This window comes from Heteronotia binoei, chromosome 6 (assembly GCF_032191835.1).
Source record: "Heteronotia binoei isolate CCM8104 ecotype False Entrance Well chromosome 6, APGP_CSIRO_Hbin_v1, whole genome shotgun sequence".
NCBI lineage: Eukaryota > Metazoa > Chordata > Lepidosauria > Squamata > Gekkonidae > Heteronotia > Heteronotia binoei.
Genome location: NC_083228.1, coordinates 11383860 through 11400270, shown reverse-complemented (window position 1 = coordinate 11400270; position 16411 = coordinate 11383860). Strand labels below are relative to the sequence as shown.

The following is a 16411-nucleotide window of genomic DNA, read 5'->3' as shown; positions in this document are numbered from 1 at the left end:
TGGCCACCCTAGTATGAGGTCACTGGAGCCTACATAAGCTGTGGATTTTTTAGCCCACGTGGCTGATCTGGACCAGAGCGTTGCTACACGGCCTCTGCATCAGATTATGCCAAGCTAATTGGAACTCAGACTCTGGGGCTGCTCTGCAGAGACAGTTTCTCTGCTGGACAGCCAAAGAGGAGAGACAGCCTTTGCTGATTTAAGTCATCATCTGTTTGAGATCTCAAACATAGAGAAAATGCTCAGATTCAAAATCTAGAGCATAGCATTTACTAAGATTTGGGACTTTGATTTTAAATGGGAAAATGAAACTGATAGGGGAAGTCCCTGTTGGGACTTATATTTTTCATTATTGCTTTATTGCATTTTATGCTTTATGCTTGACTGAATTCTAAATGTGGAACTGTTTTCTGTTTTGTTCTCTACCCATATATTTTAAGCCTTCTATCTAAAGGAGAAACTGAAATGTACTAAGTTTATCTAACTGCTTTGTTTTCGGTCCATTTGAAGCCTTCTTTCTAAAGGAACTGTATGAGCAACTGTACGAATGTAATCTCTTGTTTTGCCTTTCTAACTATATTTGAAGCCTTCTGTCTAGAGAATAAACTTGGAGTCTAATAAACTGTTTGCTTTTCTAAACATGGAGTCTAAGAAAGTTTATCTACGAGGTCTTAAAACTTATTAGTGAGGATGTATTAGCCTTCTGATAACGGAAGGTTTCGGTTTGGGGTTTGTGCTGTTGGGGGTACAAAAGAAATCCTCCAACAAAGTTGGTGACTTGTGCATAAACAGAAATTCGCCAACATGTTTAAAAACCCATCACATCACAGCAGATTTGCAGCAACCCTAGCAAAGGTAGCCAGGTTCAGGTAGCAGGCTCAAGGTCAACTCAGCCTTCCATCCTTCCGAGGTCGGTAAAATGAGTCCCCAGCTTGCTGGGGGGAAAGTGTAGGTGACTGGGGGAGGCAATGGCAAACCACCCTGTAAAAAAGTCTGCTGTGAAAATGTCATGGTGCGATGCCACCCCATTGTCGGAAACAACTGGTGCTTGCACAGGGGATTACCTTTACCTTTTACAGCAAGGGGCTTTCAAGGCAAGTGATTAAGCAGCTGTGATTTGCTGTTGCCTCCCTCTGCAAAGTCCTTTGAAGGACTCCCAAATACTAACCCTGCTCAACTTCCACCATCTGACAAGATCTGACCATCCCTCCCATCAGTACAGTGTGTGTGTGAAGTGCTGTCAAATCACAGTGGACTTCTGGCGACCCCAGTGAGGCGCTTTCAAGGCAAGCAAGAAGCAGAGGTGGCTGGCCATTGCATTCCTCTGCAGAGTCTTCCTTGGTGGTCTCCCTCTCAAATACCGACCCTGCTTAGCTGCCAACATATGACCACCCCAGCGAGGGGCTTTCAAGGCAGATGATAAGCAAAGAGGGTTGGCCTTTGCCTTCCTTTGCAGAGCCTTTATTGGTGGTCTCCCTCCCAAATACCGACCCTGCTTAGCTTCCAACTTATGACCACCTCAGCAAGAGGCTTTCAAGTGAGAAGCTGAGATGGTTGGCCATTGCCTTCCTCTTCAATATCCCTGGTTCTAGCCCAATACTTTCACCATTTGACCACAGACTGTGAGGGCTTTAAAAACACCGCCTCCCAGTTTATTCTCTTCTTTTATACCCCATCTTCCTCTCCAACAGGGACCCAAGGTGGCTTACATAATTCTCCTCCCTCTTATCCTGATGACAACCCTGTGAGGTAGATGAGGTTGAGATCGTGTAACTGGTCCAAAGCCACCCAGCGAGCTTCCATGGTGGAGTGGGGATTTGAACCTGCTTCACCCAGATCTTAGTCTGATACTTGAAGCACTACAACATTCTGGCTGCCAAGGATGCCAAGAAGAAGAAGAAGAAGAAGAAGAAGAAGAAGAAGAAGAAGAAGAAGAAGAAGAAGAAGAAGAAGAAGAAGAAGAAGAAGAAGAAGAAGAAGAAATCACCAGTGCTTGTTGAGAAAAAGTTAGGAAAGCTAAAGCCCAGTATGAGCTTAGGCTGGCCAAAGATGCTAAAAACAACAAAAAAGGGTTCTTTTCTTATGTTTAAGAAAAAGAGGAAGGACATGGTAGGCCCACTGCAAGGGCAAGAAAGTGAAATTGTAACAGGTAATGAAGAGAGGGTGGAACTGCTCAATTCCTACTTTTCCTCAGTCTTCTCTTCTGAGGGAAACGGTGCTCAACATGGCAAAAACAGAACATATAAGGAGGGTATGAAGTTCTAACCTAGGATCAGCATAGGGGTAGTATATAAACACCTAGTTTCTTTAAATGAAACTAAGTCCTCAGGGCCAGATGAACTGAATCCAGGGATTCTAAAAGAGCTTGCGAATGTAATTTCTGAGTCTCTGGCTATTATTTTTGAGAATTCTTGGAGAACAGGAGAGGTGCCAGAAGAGTGGAGGCGGGCGAATGTTTAATTTCAATGGGCTGAAATTAAATCAAAAGAGTTTCCGGCTCAACATTAGGAAGAACTTCCAGACTGTTAGAGTGGTTCCTCAGTGGAACAGGCTTCCTTGGAGATGGTGGGCTCTCCTTCCTTGGAGGTTTTTAAAGAGAGGCTAGATGGCCATCTGACAGCAATGTGGATCCTGTGAATTTAGGGGGAGGTATTTGTGAGTTTCCTGCATTGTGCAGGGGGTTGGACTAGATGACCCTAGAGGTCCCCTCCAACTCTATGATTCTAGGATGTTTGGGAGGACATTAATTCATAGGGGTGCGGTTGCCATGAGTTGTAAACAACATGATGTCACTTAACACATACACACATGCTTGCCGTGCCTATTGGCTTGTGACGTTGGCTTAACTTTGTGTACCAGGTAGTGCCTGAAAGAGCATGATTTAGTGCTGAATTAATAAGTGGCCACAAGGCTGGTGTTTGCTAGACATCAGAAAGTACAAAACCGTTCCATCAAAGGCACTACGGTTACAAGAAGCACGACAACAAAGCTATATATAAACACCTAATATATAAACACCTAGTTTCTTTAAATGAAACTAGCTATTATTTTTGAGAATTCTTGGAGAACAGGAGAGGTGCCAGAAGAGTGGAGGCGGGCGAATGTTTCATTTCAATGAGCTGAAATTAAATCAAAAGAGTTTCTGGCTCAACATTAGGAAGAACTTCCTGACCATTAGAGCGGTTCCTCAGTGGAACAGGCTTCCTTGGGAGACGGTGGGCTCTCCTTCCTTGGAGGTTTTTAAACAGAGGCTAGATGGCCATCTGACAGCGGTGAAGATCCTGTGAATTTAGGGGGAGGCGTTTGTGAGTTTCCTGCATTGTGCTGGGGGTTGGACTCGATGACCCTGGAGGTCCCAACTCTATGATTCTATGATTCAAAGAAGAAGAAGAGGAGGAGGAGAAGACTGGATTTATACCCCGTCGTTCACTCAGAGTCTCAAAAGAGTGGCTTACAATCTCCTTCCCTTCCTATCCCCACTGCAGACACCCTGTCCAATAGGGGGCTGAGAGAGCTCTGTGAGAACAGCCAGAGAGAACTGTGGCTGACCCAAGGTCATCCAGATGCTGCACATTGAGGAGTGGGGAATAAAACCTGGCTCCCCAGATTAGAGTCCGCCACTCTTAACCACTGCATCCCACTGGCTCTCCATTTAGGAAGAAGATATAGGAACACAACTCAACAGGAAAAAGAACAAGTGCAGGTTTTTAAACTTAGCATACTGCAGCAAAAGAAACTGTTAATCCTAAAGGGCGGGGAATCGACCGTGAAAACACCTTTGGAAATACCAGATCATTCTGTTTTGCTCCCCGAAACATTAACGCCCCTGCACAGTGCGCATTACGCCCATTTTACAGCCAAGGAGCAGATGCAGTCTGCTGCGCACGGATAGGAGACCTGTCACATAATTAACATCTCTCTGCAGGATGCTCTTATATTTGTTATGTTAATCAAGTAACACAATACAGCCATAAAAACGACGACAGAGCCCAGAGGGGGTTGGAAGAGAATTCTTTCCTAGAGAGACAGACCTATTTGCCTTTGTCAAGCATGAAGAGAGTTTTAATTAAAGTCAAAGGAGAGACCTTGTAGAATTTTTTTTTAAAAAAACCTCTTTTGCAATGCGTTACACTGTTGTGATACTAAAGAATTTTTTCCCCCTGCTTCTCTTCTAGTATGGCACACGGTTCTGAAGACGCACCAACAGTACATTCCTAAGCAGGGCCTTTTTGGGGGTGGAAAAGGCCCAGCAGGAACTCATTTGCATATTAGGCCACCCCACCCGCCGACATCACCATTTTTTGCACGGCCCAGTGGGAACTTATTTGCATATTAGGCCACACACCCTGATGCCAAGCCAACCAGAACCGCATTCCTGTGTGTTCCTGCTCAAAAAAGCCCTGTTTAGGAACCCAGTTTAGCCCTGTTTATGTCCACAGAAGTCCATGGGCTTAGAAAGATGAAACTGCTTAGGATCTTTCTAATCCCATGGACTTCTGTGGACATAAAATGATATAACATTGCTTACGACAGATTCAGCCTCACAAAAGCAACTTGCACAGGTACAGATGATGGGAGTTGTAGGCAAAAAACATCCGGAGAGCTACAGTTGGCCACCCCTGACCTATACATAATGGTTCAGGACTGTTTCAGTGTATCTGAAGAAGTGTGCATGCGCACAAATGCTTATACCCAGAATAAAACTTTATTGGTCTTCAAAGTGCCACTGGACTCAAACTTTATTCTGCTTAGGATATTTTCAGAGGGTAGCCATGCTGGTCTGCAGTTAGATTCGAATCCACGACCAGCTTAGAAAGCAATAACATTTTCAGGGTATGAGCTTTCGAGAGGAGGAGGAGAAGAAGAAGAAGAAGAAGAAGAAGAAGAAGAAGAAGAAGAAGAAGAAGAAGAAGAAGAAGAAGAAGAAGAAGAAGAAGAAGAAGAAGAATTGCAGATTTATACCCCGCCCTTCTCTCTGACTCAGAGTGGCTTACAATCTCCTTTATCTTCTTCTACCACAAAAGACACCCTGTGCGGTGGGTGGGGTTGAAAGGGTTCTCACAGCAGCTGCCCTTTCAAGGACAACCTCTGCGATAGCTATGTTTTAAGCATGTTGTAAGGGTTTTGTTTTTTTAAAAAATATATATTTAATTGTGTTTGTCTGTGTACTTTATAAAGTTGATATCTCTGCTACCTAATCTTAAATAGGTGCACACATGGCCTGGCTCGACATGGTCCGGCCCAACAAGGTCTCATTTATGTTAGATCCAGCCCTCATAACAGACGAGTTTGACACCCCTGCCTTAAGGTAGAGAAAGGAAAGGAAAGGTCCCCTGTGCAAGCACCAGTCGTTTCCGACTCGGGTGACGTTGCTTTCACGGCAAACTTTTTTACGGGGTGGTTTGCCATTGCCTTCCCCAGTCATCTACACTTTTCCCCCAGCAAACTGGGTACTCATTTTACCAACCTCGGAAGGATGGAAGGCTGAGTCAACCTTGAGCTGGCTACCTGAAAACCCAGCTTCCACCGGGGATCGAACTCAGGTCATGAGCAGAGCTTAGGACTGCAGTACTGCAGATTTAACACTCTCCGCCACGGAGCTCTTTTAAGGTAGAGAAAAACAGGGTATAAAAACTTCTTCCTCCTCTTCTATAACAGACTGTCCAGCCGATTAAAAAGGTCTGTAGATTCATCTGAGAATCAATAGCCATTTCTACTTCCTCTACATGTTCAACAAACACGGTCCACAAGAAAAGGTAGAGCAATTGATCAGCAAAAAGTGGGACGTGATCTCCCACCATTTCCATGAATTAGGATAACATTTTGCAAGCGACTTACTCGCATACCTGTTGTCAAAGAAAAGGCAGAGAAAAAGGAGCTCCTAAACCACCCCCCAAAATTTCTGGCCCCACTTCATCTCACGCCATAAAATTAAATCCATCACCTCTTAAGAAATGCTAAGGGTTGATTAGTATTGGCAAGAGAAAGAAAGAATCATTATTCACCCTGATAAGTGAAACGATAATTTCTTTCATCTGGTCAGGTTCAGAGTCCTGATTGGTGTCAAAAGGAATAAAAGTTATTTTTAAAAGTGAAGCCTGATCATACTGTGTCGTTAAAGGTTAGACACATCAGGAAAATGGACGACACCGTTTAATTTTCCCAAATCAAAAAGCTTCCAGATGATGAAATTTTAATGGAGTTTATAATTTTCTCTCTTTCTCTTTCTCCCTCTCTTTTGGAGACCGTTTCAGATATGGCCCCAGTCGTCTGCTTAGAAAGATGATTAATGACATGATAAATATTTTAAATTTGGTAAAGCGGGTGTGTTAACTAAGTAGCCGCTCGTTCTGACCCCCTGAATCATTCATAAAAGTTACACTTCTTCAAGGCATCAATGACTTCGAGTCAAACCTGAATGGAGAAGAAGATGATGATGAAGATGATTATATTGGATTTATATCCTGCCCTATATTCTGAATCTCAGCATTTCAGAGCGGTCACAATCTCCTTTACCTTCCCCCCACACACACACACCAGACACCCTGTGAGGTAGGTGGGGCTGAGAGAGCTCTTAAGCAGCTGCCCTTTCAAGGACAACTCCTACGAGAGCTATGGCTGACCCAAGGCCATTCCAGCAGGTGCAAGTGGAGGAGTGGGGAATCAAACCCGGTTCTCCCAGATAAGAGTCCGCACACTTAACCACTACACCAGACTGGCTCTCAGGTGGGGCAGAAATGGTGAAAGGAACACAGAAAGCAGAAGACTGGGAGAAAACCGTGTTGCAAGTGAAAAATTACCAACATTAGATCACAAAGTACTGATTACAGTACTGGGCCTATTAAGCCTCAACTTCAACGCAAGATTAAGAAGACGCAACTTCTTAAGATGGAGTGGAAAAAGTTCAGAAGATACGTAGAAAAAGAGTGGAAAATAAAAGGACATTGGACAATTTTCGATAAAGATTAAGTACAAGAGGGAGGAGGATATAAATTTTGGTTCTTACTAATTAAGGGTACCTTTAATATTAACATTTTAAGTATGGTACACCGGCAGGGGTCAAGTAACGGAGGGAGGGGTGGGTAGAAAGTAATATATGGGATAGAGGGGGGGGGGAGTAGTTATTAATTATGTAAGAAATTGAATTTATCACTATATGTTACCAATAAAATTGTTTGAAACATAAGAAGACGCAACTTCCAATAACAGGTTTTCTCCATGCTCATTGCCAGCTATGTCTTTGTAATTCTAACCCTCTGAAGAGAAAAAGATCACGGCCAAGGGGAGAAAGTGGCCACCCTAGAGGCCAAAAGCTAAAAATGTCATGCCGCAGACTAAATTTTGTTATCCTTCCTTTCGCCTGAAGCATAAATAGAGAAGGACAAACAAAAGTGCAATTGGATGTTTGGAAACAGGGAATTGCACCATTTTTGCAAGGCCAGTGCGACCCGAGGATAAACGTTGCCGAACCCACTGAGGTTAGGATTTGTATTGGCAGCGGTGGCATTTGACCCGCTCCAATTTTTCAGCCAAGGAAACTGTCATGAGGTTTTCTGCTGTATCTCTTACAGCTGATCTGTATGGGTCACTAATACATGTGAAACGTTTCTATCTGCTCTGCTTGGGACAAACATAGTAAGAATTCTCATATTCAGACGGTGCAGCTTCTCTTAAGGGTTGATGGGGTCACGGGTCGAGAGGGTTTTGCGCCCTACGGAAGAAAAGAGTACGGCTATTATGTTCAGAATATTGTCTTTAAAAAGCCACTCTAAGTGCAGTGAGCCAGCGAGAGCTAGTTTGGTGTAGTGGTTAAGTGCAAGGACTCTTATCCAGGAGAACCGGGGAAGAAGAAGAAGAAGAAGAAGAAGAAGAAGAAGAAGAAGAAGAAGAAGAAGAAGAAGAAGAAGAAGAAGAAGAAGAAGAAGAAGAAGAAGAAGAAGAAGAAGAAGAAGAAGAAGAAGAAGAAGATGATGATGATGATGATGATGATGATGATGATGATGATGATGATGATGATATTGGATTTATATCCCGCTCTCCACTCCAAATTTCAGAGTCTCAGAGTGCCTCACAATCTCCTATATCTTCTCCCCCAACAACAGACACCCTGTGAGGTGGGTGGGGCTGAAAGAGCTCTCGCAGAAGCTGCCCTTTCAAGGGCAACTTCTGCCAACGCTGTGGCTGACCCAAGGCCATTCCAGCAGATGCAAGTGGAGGAGTGGGAAATCAAACCCGGTTCTCCCAGATAAGAGTCCGCACACTTTACTACTACACCAAACTGGCTCTCCACTTGATTCTCCACTCCTCCACTTGCAGCTGCTGGGACAGCCTTGGGTTGGCCATAGCTCTTGCAGAGTTGTGCTTGAAAGGGGGGCTTCTGTGAGGGCTCTCTCAGCCTCATGTACCTCACAAGGTATTTGTTGTGGGGGAGGAAGGTAAAGAAGATTGTCAGCCGCCCTGAGACTTTGAGATTCAGAGTGAAGGGTGGTATGAATCCAATTTTTTCTTCTTCTTCTTCTGTGCCATTGTTATGACCCTTGCTTTGCCTTATAGGTGTTTTGCTTTGTCAAACATGGGGAAAATAATTGAAAATTCATAGAGCAGACCAGTCAAGTAGACTTGCTAGTAATGAAAGACCAATGGTTTCAATCCAAATTCAGTTCCATCAACAGAAGGCATCTCCATCAGTGGAACACAACTTTTTCTGCCTCCTCCACTCCCAACCAAGTACAGCTTAATGAGATCCCTGAAACAGGCTTGCCGGACCCCCAATGGGGGCATCGTATCCCCACCCTCAAGCCCCACCTCCATCGCTGATTAGCTTGCTGTCAGGGCAACTTAACGGCATCAAAGGGACCCCTAGACTAGTAAGTCACTTCCAGCATGCACCATAAGTGACATAATTGCATTGCCAGTGACACAGGGAGTTCCGATATTTGGGTGAAAACTCTATGGTAATAACGACTTCTATCATAAGAGTTTCTGCCCAAATACCAGAGTGTCCCCCTATTGCACAGCTCCTGGACCTTTCTGAGAATTCCACCTCCTCCTTCTGAGACTTCCACCTCCTTGTCCATTGAATAGTATTGCAGCTGCATAACAATCCCTGGGTGAGCTCCACCACCTATTTTTCTACAAAACAACCCGCTGCTGTGAGTAGTTGTCATAGGGGCCCAGTACACTGCTTTGCCCGGGGCCCATAATTAGGCTTGCCAATCCCCAGGTCCCAGCGGGGCTTCTTTCACTTTCCCAGGCTCCTTCCCACCCCAAGTCAGCTGGCTGGTGGGGGGAAGCCCCGCTCCCAGAGGACCATGTGCCTTTCCATCTCCGGAGGCTTCAGTCTCCGATTGAAAGGCTTCTTCTTGGGATGGTGTGTCTGTGTTATTTGGAAGAAGTTGGCAGCAACTGGTGAGTGGAAATGCCAATCCCTCCCTTCAGAGTCACCAGAAACGGGGCGGGGGGGGGGAAGGGAGGGAGGGAAACGTCTGCTGTGGAGATCGATTCTCATAGGGTATAATGGGGAATTGATCTGGAGGTTTCAGGGACTCTGGGGGAGCTGTTTTTTGAGGTAGATGCACCAAATTTTCAGCATAGCATCTAGTGCCTCTGCCCAAAGTACTCCCCAAGTTTCAAAACGATTGGACCAGGGGGTCAATTGTATGAGCCCCAAAAGAAGGTGCCCCTATCCATTATTTCCTACAGAAGGAAGACATTTAAAAAGGTGTGCCGTCCCTTTAAATGTGATGGCCAGAACTCCCTTTGGAGTTCAATGATGCTCGTCACACCCTTGTTCCTGGCTCCACCCCCAAAGTCTCCTGGCTCCGCCCCCAAAGTCCCCAGAGATTTCTTGAATTGGACTTGGCAACCCTACCCATAATGCTGTTAAGATGGCCCTGTTGTTAGACCCCTTTGACGTTGTGTTCATTTACAAGGTCAGGTATACTCGATGGTGGAACGTTATTGGACACTTGAGAAGGTCCGGCCCCTTCCCAGCCGAGCCAGCTCGCTGGCGATAGGCTGGGGGCCGCCTTTGCATCCCCGGAAGGAGGGAGTGGCAGCAAGATCACCCGACATACGGGTGTTTTTTGCAAGGCGCGGAGTCGGGGCTATATAAGCCCCGGCTCCCTCCTTGCCACGCAGTTTGTTTTCGGCTCTCTGTGTGAGAGCCACGTCGTTTGCTGCTGCAGGCGAGGCCTGGGCGACGGGGGTCTGAGCTTCTTCAAACAGCTGATCGGCGGCTGGGGTTTTGGCGGCAGGCGCGCTTGCGGAGGCGTGTTCAGCAGCGCGGCGGACTTCAGCGGATCAGCTGTTCGGCGCGGCGAGGCGCGCTTGCGAGGCTCAGAATTCTGATCGCCGCGGCGTGGAGGCTTCCGCTTGGACGCGTTGCGGGGCTGAGTAGCGCTGCGCACGTCTATCAGTGTTTGGGGGCTCGGGGGGGAGGCTGGGACGGGTTGGCTCGGCCTTCCCTTTTTGTACAGGCCCCTTGGGGCTTTCCACCGTTGTTGGCTCGCCTGGTGAAGCGGCCCCCCTGCTTATTGGGAACGGGGGGCTGGCTAGTTCCGGGAGGACCCTTCTTTTGAAATTGCTCCTTGGGAGGCTAAGCTGGGTTCCTTGGCCTGAACGAAGGGAGAGTTGTCTGGATTTTGGTGCTCTGGGCTCCTGCCTGTAGCAACTCCCCCCCCCCTTCCATCATCATTACCTCTTGGCAGTTTGGGGTTGCCCCATTAACAAAGGGCATACATCTCCTCTTATTTCCTTACCTGTGGGTGGGAATTCCAGGTGTGTGCCTGTCCTGGGTGGCTACTGGTCACCTGGTTTACCCCACTGACAAGGGAGTATACTCTTCCTAAGTTTGGGTGGGTAGGACCAGACGGGGCCTTGGGGTCATTTGTAAGTACTTGGCCTATTTTGTCACTAGTACGGATGGCACCAACAAAGGGGCAAGGCAAATCTAAGGGCAAACAGCCCGCTCGCCCACCCCGGGGGCGAGGTCAGCAAGGAGCCCCTGCTGAGGAACAGGGCCAGAGCGAGCGGGTTCGTCTCGCCATTATTAGTCAATTAGATGCCCTGGAACAGGAACGGGTGGCCAGGGGTGCACCCATTTGGGAGGGCCGCCGCCGTGCCACCGGTCGGTCGGCGCAGCTGACTTTCGAATCCGAATTGCTTGCCAGGCTGTCTGCTTTACAGGGTGGGCAGCCGGAGCCCGAAGCGCCGCTGGAACCTGACCAAGACGAAGATCCAGGTGAAGGCCCATCGGGCGGGGCGTCTGGAAGTGGGGGGATGCAACCCCCTGGAGGTTTGGGCGTCTTTCCGGGTGACGGCGGTAAGCCCCTTACTCTGCCTGTTCATGGTTGGCCTTGGGGTCCTGCTCAGCCAACCCCCCACATGCTGGGGGCAAGCGGGGTAGGATGGGGGCCCGGGTGGTTTGGTGCCGGGGAACAGGTGGGCCCCGCTCAGCCATGGGCTTGGGGTGCTTATGCACCCAGTTGGCTGTCCAGTGTAGTTCCTACCCCTCTTGGTCAGCAGGTGGGCGCTGGGGCCCCCCCTGCAGCCTCTTCCTCACTGCCCACACCGGGCATTTTGCCATGGGGTGGGCAACAGGGGGCTCAGTCACAGGGGGCACGGTTTGCAGCTCAAGGGGGTGGGTGGTTCTATCCACCAAACCCCTATGCAAGTATCCCCTTTCATGCTCTCCCTTATGGCGACACTTCTTTGCCTTTGGGGGAGCATCTGACGGCGGCCACGCGTGAAAAAATCCTCCGTGGGGAGTATGTTGATGTTTTTGGTCTCTTGTTTCGGGAGCTCGAGAAGAAAAGTAAGGAGGAGCTCGACGACAGGGACAAGGAAAAAATAAAGCGCAGGAAGGTTGATAGGTCCTGGTCAAATTGGTTGCCCGGCTTCCTGATCTACGCCGGGGTCATCGCAAGGGCACAGCCGGCTAGGGCGGCCGCCCTTTTTCAATATATAGATATAGTCTACAGGGCTTACACGGACTTCGTCGGGGCAGCATGGCTGCAATATGACGAAGCCTTCCGGATGCGGGCCGCCGTCAATCCCGGAATGCCATGGGACCAGATAAATCAGCAGCTGTGGCTGCAGCTGATGGCCCCGGCAAAACCGAATTCCGGGGATAGGTCCGATAGTGGCCATCTGGTGCAGAGAGCACAGCAACAGGAGCCTACCCCGGGCGCCCGCGTTTCCGCGGGCCAGCCGGATCATTCACGGTTGTTGTGTTGGGAGTTTGCCTCCAAGGGGGTCTGCCCCAGGGAGTCTTGCAAATTCCGTCATGAATGTCCGCTGTGTAGCGGGCCCCACGCGCTTTCGGCCTGTAGTAGGTCAAAGTCTGGAGCGGGCGGTAAGCGCCCCGGAGGCGGCGGCGGCGGCTCGCAGCCACCGGGAAAAGGGGCCCAGCCCCATCCGCCGGCCGGCTCTCAGTAGGTTAATGGCGACATGCCCGCTAGGGCCGACGCTAGCCAGTTAGGGGCTATATGCCCTCTGCCATCCAGCATGTTGGCTGATGGCGGTCGGCGGCTTATAAGTTCTTTTTTGCCCCCCCCCCCTTGGTCCCTTTGCAGGCTGTCGGGTGGTTGGTTAATTTTGTGCATGTTGCTGACTGTGATTTGTTTTTTCAGGTGCTGTGCTCGGGGTGAGAGAAGGTGGGTTCTCATCTGCGGGCACGGCATGGTTTCTTGGCTGCCCATTACGCTAGGCGGTCTCCTGTGGGTACCCAGCTCGGGCTCACTGCTGGGTTACAGTGGAATTGCTGGGCTGGCCTGTGATCAGGCTTTGTTGTTCAGGGAGCGAAGGGCGTTGCCTCCTCACAGGCCAATAGGGCCACTCAGAAGACTATAGAGGGTGGACTTGGAATTTTCCTCCCTCATCTGGCCATACAGGTCAACCAAGTGGACCTGCATCGGCCGGATGGCGTTCATTTATCCAATGTGGGCAACCGGGCCTTTTTAGATGAAATTTGGCAGGGGGTGCGGTTGGCTCTGGGCCACCCGTTGGGGCGCTAATGCCTAAGCAGAGGCTTGGCATTGGCGGTGGCTGGATGAGGTTTGGCCACGGGTTTTTCCAGGGGAGCACCTATGGCCTTGCACCGGTGGTGCGGTGGTCTGCAGGAACCGTAGATGGGCTAAACGGCTCAGTGCGGTGATGCAGATCACAAGAAGCCTCACCTGGGTGGATCTTTCCATGGGGATTGATGCCAGCCCGGTTGGTGATGGCTGGAGGCCTGGCCGCTCAGTTACAACCCGATGACGGCGGGTTTGTGCTGGGGGCAGGGTGGCTCGCCCTTTGGACAAGGCGGGGTCCAGGTGTTGACCCCAGGGCTTGTCTGGTCTGGTTTCCCCCCCTGCCAATTATATTTGTTAATCCTAATAAAGCGGCCCGGTTTAAAACCCAACAATTGTGTCTGCCTCTTCATTCCGACTGGGGGGGCAAAGAGTTACCACAGCCCTGCTTCCGCACATAACATCATTGCCGGAGGCAGGAAAACACCCAGGGAAATGACAGATAAGTCCGTGGAGAGGAGAAAAACTGACATGGATCCAAGAAACGTCCCTTGTCTTGATCTTTATTTACTTCATTCATACCATGCCTTTCTCCTCAATCGTAGAATCCTAGAGTTGGAAGGGTCATCTCGTCCAACCCCCTGCACAATGCAGGAAACTCACAGATACCTCCCCACAGTGGGGAGCCAAAGGAGCTAACGTAAATCTCATCTTCTCCGTTTTATTCTTGCAACGACCTTGTGAGCAGTGTTCTCTCTAAGCTGAGTTGGTGTGAGCTGGCCCAGTTTTTTTAGCTTCTGGCTCAGGAAAAATAGCTTAGAGCAAACGAATTGATGCGGTAGCTCACAACGTTAATGCCAAAGTAGAATTTTTGCTCACAAGACTCCACAGCATAGAGCAGGGGTTTCAAACACATTTGTTATGAGGGCCCAATCTGACATAAATGAGACCTTATTGGGCCAGGCCATGTTGGGTTGGGCCGAGCCATGCCGGGCCACATGTGTACCTATTTAAGATTAGGTAGCAAAGACTTCACATTTCTGGGATTCAAGATCACTGCAGATGGCGACTGTAGCCATGAAATTAAAAGACGTTTGCTCCTTAGGAGGACAGCTATGGCAAACCTAGGCAGTATAATGAAAAGCAGAGACATCACCCTGCCAAAAAAAGTCCATATAGGCAAAGCGATGGTATTCCCAGTAGTAATGTATGGTTGTGAGAGCTGGACCATAAGGAAGGCCGAGCACGGAAGAATAGATGTTTTTGAGCTGTGGTGCTGGAGAAGAATCTTGAGAGTCCCTTGGACTGCAAGAAGATCCAATCAGTCAGTCCTAAGGGAAATCAACCCTGACTGCTCCCTGGAAGGTCAGATGCTGAAGCTGAAGCTCAAAGACTTTGGCCACCCAATGAGAAGGGAGCACTCACTGGAGAAGCCCCAGATGCTGGGAAAGACAGAAGGCAAAAGAAGAAGGGGATGGCAAAAGATGAGATGACTGGACAGCGTTACTGATGTAGCTAACACAAACTTGAGCAGACTTCAGAGGATGGTAGAAGATAAGAAGGCCTGGTGTGACTTTGTCCATGGGGTCGCAAAGAGTCGGACGCGACTGTGCGACTGAACAACAAGCAAAGATACAAATTTTATAAAGAAAACAACAAATATATATATTTGTATAAAACGTTAGCACTCATTGATTTTAAATATGCTTTCTTTGCATTTCTCCCATGGGATCCAGGGAACTGGGCAAAGGAAGCTCTGGTTCTTTCCTTCCTTCCCCAAGGGATTGAGGGGGGGAGCCTCAGCCAATAGAAGGAAGACAGGCTTGGTTCAGTAGCTCTGCTGTGTGATTGAGAGAGCCTGGCAAAGCAAGCTCTTCCTCCCCCCCTTCCTCCCCAAGGGAGGAGCCTCAGCCAATGGAGAAAATAGAGGTTTTGCTCTGTAGCTTCTACGCAATTGAGCAAGCCTTGCAAAGCAAGCTGTTATGCAGAAGGAAGCAAGATATAGGGAGAAGGATGCAGATGACAGCTAGTTGCTCAGGGGGCTGATAGCCCTCCGGGGGCCTGATTTGGCCCTCGAACTGCATGTTTTACACCCCTGGCATAGAGGGAGTATTGTTTGTGAGGTAGGTGAGGCTGAGGGTGTGCCACTGGCCCAAGGTCACCCAGGATGCTTCTGTGGGGGATTCAAACTGAAGTCTCCTAGATTCTAGTCCAATTCTCTAAGCACTACACCAGGTGTAGTCCTGAGTCTGCATTCTCTGCTATGGGTTCTAATATATATCTAGTCTGGCAAGGAGAGTTGTCACCCTGGGAGAAATCAGAGTGCATTTTCTTGTAGCAGGAGCTCCTTTGCATATTAGACCACACCCCCTGATGTAGTCAATCCTCCAAGAGTTGACAGCTGCCCACTGACATCTTTCCTGGGAGGGACCAAGTGTTTTTAGAAAGTGGATAGGGTCAGTTGGGGTGTCTGCTCATCAGGGCTTCTGATTGGTCATCGGATATTTGGCTACGCTATTTTTTTAAAAAAAAGAAACACTGCTTCAACAGCAGCTGCCCACCACAGCACAAGGTTCTTCACTGAGTAACTAAAGATAAGCAATGGCCGCCATCTTGTGGCTGGCTCCGCCTCCTGTGACAGCCATTTTGTGCCTGTACCCACCACCCTGTGTAAGAATTCCAAAGATACCTCAGGCTCAAAAAGGTGAGGAACACCTAGTGTAGTAGTCAGCCGTGTTCCCTCTAAGCTGAGTTAGTGTGAGCTAGCTCAAAAATTTTTAGCCTCCAGCTCACACATTTTTTGTCTCAGCTCAGGAAAGATGGCACTAGAGCACACTAAGGGACCGTCTCTCCCCATATATTGCCCAGAGGGTACTGTGATCTGGTTCTCAAAATCTATTGGTAATCCCCAGGCCAAGGGAGGCCAAACTGAAAGTCACCAGAGAAAGGGCCTTCTCAATGGTAGCCCCCCACTGGTGGAACCAATTGCCAAAGGAGGCGCGGGCCTTGCGGAGCCTTGCCCAGTTCCGCAGGGCCTGCAAGACTACTCTTTTCCAGCTGGCCTATACCACGGAAAAACTGTAAGATGTGTAACATCAAGACTTTAGCACCAAACCAACTTAGATGGTTTTAATGTATGACTTATAGTATATGATTTCTAGTGTATGATTTATAATATGTATGTATGATTTATAATATCCATTGTTTTATCGTTGAAGTGTTTTTATGTTGTGAGCCGCCCTGAGTCTGCTTCGGCGGGGAGGGCGGGATATAAATTAAATATTATTATTATTATTATTATTATTATTATTATTATTATTATTATTATTATTATTATTATTATTATTATTATTATTATTATTATTATTTTATGCAGTAGCTCACCACTTTAATGCCAA

At 48.2% G+C, this 16411-nt stretch overlaps 1 protein-coding gene across 1 annotated transcript in view; it reads right to left on the bottom strand.

Annotated features, from left to right (window-relative positions):
* Positions 1–16411, bottom strand: part of SH2D4B (SH2 domain containing 4B) — a 170532-nt gene that overhangs the window by 82539 nt on the left and 71582 nt on the right. The gene's annotated exons all lie outside the window — the stretch shown is intronic.